The sequence below is a fragment of the Diabrotica virgifera genome, chromosome 2 (genome assembly GCF_917563875.1).
Source record: "Diabrotica virgifera virgifera chromosome 2, PGI_DIABVI_V3a".
NCBI classification, from domain to species: Eukaryota; Metazoa; Arthropoda; class Insecta; order Coleoptera; family Chrysomelidae; genus Diabrotica; species Diabrotica virgifera.
The window spans coordinates 268,470,540-268,477,171 of record NC_065444.1 but is presented as its reverse complement, the minus strand read 5'-3'; positions in this window follow the sequence as shown (position 1 = coordinate 268,477,171).

Genomic DNA, 6,632 nt, shown 5'->3' with positions numbered 1-6,632 from the left:
TCGAGATGCGGCTTCTTTTTTAATATATTTACATAAACATTTTATGGGGGATTTGTTCCTTTAAACCCCCCAAATGTTTATGTACGTTCCAATTAAACTATTATTGTGGTACTATTAGTTAAACACAGTGTTTTTAAAACTTTTTTGTCTCTTGGTCTTTCTTGATGTCACCTTTTATCGTGATGTGGCTTCTTTTTCAAAATATACCTAAAAATGTAAATTATAAATAAATTTTCAGATTATTAACAGGTCTCTATAATCGTACTTGACCATATACAAATATGTGGTGGATTCGACAAATATTAAAAATATCTCGATAAACACTGTCTCATCAAAAAAGTACTAAGAGGCAAAAAGGTGTTTAACTAATGGTGCCACAATAATAATTTAATTGAAACGTACAAAAAAGTTTGGGGGGGGGGGGGTTAAGGGAAAAAAACCCCCATAAAATTTTTATGGGGTGCACAAATTGCACTTTATTTTTTTTAAGATACTGCTGCCATGAGAATGCCACATGTCCATTTTCAATAAAAAATCTCTAAGAGTTTTCGATATATGAAAAAAAAATCGATTTTCATTCTGTAACTTCAAAGGGCTGTAACTTTTTTTGTGTGCACTATTGTATATGGGTAAGTGAGGTTCAATCAACTTATTTTTGACCCCAGAATCTGTGGTATAGTTTATGACCAATCTTTTCGGGACACCCTGTATAAAACAGTGATTAGACCGTTGCTCATGTATGGGTGTGAGACGTGGACACTGATCAAAGTAAATGAAAGAAAACTTGGATGTTTTGAGAGAAAAATCCTAAGAAGAATCTTTGGACCTTATCGAGACCCTAATAGCAACTAATACCGCATGAGAACAAATGCTGAGATCAAGCAGATGTATAGGGCGAGTGACATAGTCCAAGAAATTCAATCTCAGCGTCTAAGATGGGCTGGTCATGTCCATAGACTCCCTAATAACCGCCTTACCAAACTGATCTGGAAGCTCCCACAGGAAGAAGGCCCTCTTAGGACGCCCACGAATGCGATGGAGAGACAAAATATGATCAGATTTAATAACAATGGGGCTACACACTGACCCAACTATCATGGACGACCGTTCGAGATGGAAGCGAGTTGTGCAGTCAGCCAAGACCCACCCGGGGTTGTAGCGCTACGCAGAATGTAATTAAAAAAAAAAAAGAATGTGTGTGTACTTTGTACGCACGTAAGAAGATATTCTTCTATTATATAGGTAATTTAAACGAAGTAAATATACTTAACAGGTTATTTGTATTTTATTTAAAAATTAAACTAACTTTCTTATCTACCACTTTCAAAAAATTTTTATTAAAATAACGAAAAATAAAAAAAATTTGAATCGTCCAGGATTAGAAGCCGCGACCTTCCGTTTGCTTGCGTTCTCTGTCCCACCGCTCTGCCAACTACGCCATCGAGCCACTTGAATTGACACGTAAGTTTCGGATATAATTACACAACACGGCGACAAACTGTAAAAATGTTATGCCTACATATTTTATTATTTTACTACAGGGAAACACAAATCCAAAAACACAAGAATTTTAATAAATAATACATTTCCTAAAACCACTAATATATTCTTTTAATGACTTATTTGCACGGTTACAGATACATACATACCTATCTTGAAAGATTAGCAATGAACTACATACTGTCAGTGTGCGCAGGCGCGTGGTTCATGTACAATTTTACCCTCAATCAATTCGCCGCTAAAGAAGAATATCTTCAAAAAAATAAAAATGTGTACCATTTTTATTCGGTTGCGATGCGAAGGCAGACCAATCTTACTTTTTAATTAGAATACGGAGTGCAGTCCAGTTCCTTTAACCTCCAATAAGAAGCTTTTCCTGAAGCTCCAATAAGAGCAGAAAATCGCGGTTAAAGGAACTGGACTGCACTCCGTATTCTAATTAAAAAGTAAGATTGGTCTGCCTTCGCATCGCAACCGAATAAAAATGGTACACATTTTTATTTTATTTTTCGTATTACTCCGTAGAGTAACCAGGTGCATTTTTCAGTTGGAACTTTGCTGGCTGCAGACGGGGGATGTGAATTGCAAGGTGTAGAATTCCTTCCCTTTCGTCTTCACTGCAGCATCCATATGACTTGCAAATTATAGAAGTCTTGGAGGTGTTACCATGAAAATGTACCAATAAGTTTTCAATTTAAAAATCTTTTAGTGATTTTTAATATTTTTCAATATTATTAATTTACTATTAGGATTGAAAACTTGCTTCGTCTTTCAATTGCCAGATGGCGCTTGCCACCTATTATCATCACTTTGGTTGCGATGTGTGGGAAAACCTCTCGATGCAATTTAGTTGGAGTATGGAGAACAGTGCCTACGTTCCTTCTGATGAAGCTCCAATAAGAGCAGAAAATCGCGGTTAAAGGAACTGGACTGCACTCCGTATTCTAATTAAAAAGTAAGATTGGTCTGCCTTCGCATCGCAACCCAATAAAAATGGTACACATTTTTATTTTATTTTTCGTATTACTCCGTAGAGTAACCAGGTGCATTTTTCAGTTGGAACTTTGCCGGCTGCAGACGGGGGATGTGAATTGCAAGGTGTAGAATTCCTTCCCTTTCGTCTTCACTGCAGCATCCATATGACTTGCAAATTATAGAAGTCTTGGAGGTGTTACCATGAAAATGTACCAATAAGTTTTCAATTTAAAAATCTTTTAGTGATTTTTAATATTTTTCAATATTATTAATTTACTATTAGGATTGAAAACTTGCTTCGTCTGTAATTTAAAAAATGTAATATAAAAAATGTAATGTGTAATTCAATGGCAGAATTTTCCGTCCCAAAAAAACTTATCCAGCTTATTAAGATATGCGTAAACGGCTGTAGATCCAGAGTACGGATAGGAAACAAAAACTCTCAGAATCGTTCGAAATAGGCAGTGGCCTGAAACAAGGAGATGCGCTGTCACCTCTCCTTTTTAATGTAATCCTGGAAAAAGTAGTAACAACAGCACAAATTAGCACAGAATTACTGACAGTAAATAGGCCAAAATTACTACCAGCATACGCGGATGACATTGACATTGTGGGAAACACAGTCACCGATGTGAAGGAGATTTTCAATAAATTGGAAGTAGAGGCAAAGAAAACTGGTTTAAGGGTAAAAGAAGAGAAAACCATGTGCATTAACAGACAAAAGGGACGAGATAGGGACGACTAATTCGATATATAAAAGTCGCGAATTTGCTAAAAACAGTTAAACCGTGTGTAAAACCGGCATATGCGTTCGATCGAGAAGCGAGTGAACAGTGACCAATAGGACTTTGGGTAAGACTTTATACGAACTTATATTTTCTGTATTTAATTATAATAATCCCTCTCTAAATTATACTTGAACCCGAAACCAAAAAACATACAATTCACACAACTGAAATCATATAACAATTTCATATTTATGTATAAGCATTAATTGTAGAGCTCTTATTCACAACCTACATTAGATAATTTCATTTTAGTGCCAATTTAATTGTTTGATATCAAAGATTAAGCAGAAAATAAACTACTCTGTCGTTCTGAAAAGAAAATATTAGTAACCCAAAGAATGGAGTAAGTAAGTACCTAATACGGATTGTACATAACATTTCCGAAAAAGTTACCTTTGTCTAATAAAAGTCGTTTTTAAGGTTAGTTAACTGTGTTGTTCTGATAGAACGACGGCTTAAACCTCTCGGCGTAACAGCGATCTGAAGGAAAGAAAGAAAGGAAAATAGATTCCTGTAGTATTTCGGGTTGTTTTGTAGAAGAGGATTTTCAGCTAATGTTCGATGAGACCGGTGAAGAATTGCTACCAAATTGGAGTAAAAGAGATACGATTTAATCTGCTATGGAGTTTGGGAAATTGCTTTATAAGAAAAACAACACATTGGCGATATAATTTGTTAGAATTTTTTCTATTGGCGTTTAATACGACTTAAATAAAAACGTATCTAACACATACATTTAAAAGTCCGTTTCTTTGAAAAAACCAAAATTATGAATAATCTCGTGAAACCTATTTCATTTGACTGCTTATTTAATTCTTTTAATCAATCCTATGTAAATGATAGCCGAAAATGTTGAAAATCTTCGGAGACTGGTGAACGAAATAGTGATGTATAGCTCAGAATACGGTCTAAGAATGAATATCAAGAAGACAAAATTTATGAGAATAATAATCTCCTCATAAACGAAACCAATGTCGAATGAGTAAACTAATATGCATATCTTGAAACAATGATCAACTCCACAAATGATTACCTCCAGGAAATTAAAATTAGAATAGAAAAAGCTGGAGAGAATTTTAACAAAATGAAAAAATGCTCTACATAAGAGATCTGAAGTTAGAGCTAAGAGTAAGGCTGGCTAGGTACTACGTTTTCTCGACTTTGTTTTGCGGAATGAAAGCTTGTACCTTGAATACGGCATCAATGATAAAACTCGAATCATTCGAGTTGTGAGTGTATAGAAAAATTCTGAACATATCATGGACAGAACACGTCACAAACAAAGAGGTTATGAAAAAGATGAGATAAAGAGAGATATTCGACTTGCTCCAACTCATTATCCAGGCAAAGATTCAAAGAAAAAGCAGCATACGGTTCTCACTCCCTCTAAGGGAAAAATTCACTTAACCCAGATACCTAGTATATCAAAAGCTTTGAGTTCTGGTGGAACTCTTTGCCTGTTCACCGAGCCCTAGGTGACTTAATACGCTGGAGTATCTCCCTAAATGTTCGAGCATCTGAACGTCGAGATTATCACAGCTAGCAAGCAAGCAATTTGATTTAACCCGATTTGTGAGAGATGTCCACCCTATCGAAAAAGTACATTTGGGTGTAACAATTCATTGGGGCGAGGTGTTTTAACCCGAGTAAAAGCAGGGATCTCCCCACCTCGCTCCAATGCTCCAAGCCATCCCTTTCCCCCTATAGCACGCTGATGCGCGATAGGGGCACAACTATCGTAGCCAAATGCTCTTCACAATGGAATCCTGAGTAATAAGATTCCAATGTGGTGCCCTAATCGAATTCAAAACTAGGCCAGCGTGAAGCGCTCTATGCCTTTATCTTGTAATTACTTATCCGCGAACTAAAAATTGCTTGCTTGGGCCCCAAGTCATTGTACCAAGCCCAACGAGGCTCGGTCCAATGGCTTGGTGCTCAAGTATTTTTTTGTTTTTTATATTTTTTTGGTGACTTGTGCCTTTTTTGTTTTTTTTTTTGTGGGCTGACTTTATTTATGATCGTGGTGTTGGACCTACGCTTGGGTTACATGTTTCTTCGGCATTCGGTTTTTCAAGCTACGAACTATCTACTATTTTTATTTTTACTTTCTTATTTTTCTTTTTCTCATTTTCCTTTACTTTTTTATTTGTGTCTCTCTTTATTTACTTTATTTATTCAACTTTATTTTCTTTACTTTATTCCACTATTTGCTGTTTTGGACGTTTGTGCTTCCATCGGTGGAAAACGTCATACCCTAGCATCTCTCGCAGTATGGGGCTTGGATGATGCTCCAGCTCCGAGAATTTGACCCTTGCCTTTTCTGTCATCATTTCTGTGACTATAACCTGTTGTAGATCTCTGAACAGGAATCTTTCTGCGACGTACTTCGGGACTTTGGCTGCTTCTCTTAGGCTGTTGTTGTGAACCGCTTGTATCTTATTTTTGTGTGTCTTGCATACTTGTCCCCATGCGAGAGATGCGTACGTTAATACCGGTAATATGATGCTGTTTATTAACCTTAAGCTTGTTTTTAATCTTAATTTACTTTTCCTGCCTGTGAGTCCTCTTAATGTTGCTCTTGCCATGTTGGCCTTCTGGGCTGTGGCTTCTACATGTTTTTGGAAGGTTAATCCTTTGTCCATGATGACTCCCAGGTATTTGGCTTCGTCTTTCCACTCGATGGGGTTGTTCTGCACCGTAAGTTGTTCTTCTGGCTGTTGTATTCCTTTCTTATGTAGCACCGCTTGCGTGTTTTGGTTATCACAGCTTTCTGCATAGTCTTATATAAATATGTTCGTTTAGACCCAGCTTTAATGTTTTCTATGAGGTTCTTCGGAATAACTCCAGTAGTAGAAACAACAATAGATATTGTCTGGGTACTTTCCATTCTCCATTGTCTCCTTATTTGTATTTCAAGATCTCTATACTTAACGATTGGTCTATGAGCACAGTACGATCCCAGTATAACTTATAGTTGTGGTATTCAAGCAATCTATCAGGGACGTATTGACAATGAGGGAGATGGTCGGTCTGGAGAAGTTCAAGTTTGCTAGAGTTCTTGATGAATAATCTTTCCTACTGAGTCATGCGTACTTTATAATTAGTTCCGATTAACGCCTAGCAGCCGCTGGTACGATGTTGGATGGTTTTTTGTGCTTGACATCCGTTACTGCATTTGTCGTTTTGCACCTGAGGGTTTGACAATATACTTCAGGTAATTTCTGGTTGGAATAACCAGATCTTGAATGGCAAGTAGGAAACTCTCTGCCTCGGGAAACACCTTTCCTGATTCCAACCTATAGTTCAACACTGTATTGTTGATATATTCTTGGTTTTGGTTGACCTCATTGAGATTTCACCCATGCAGAG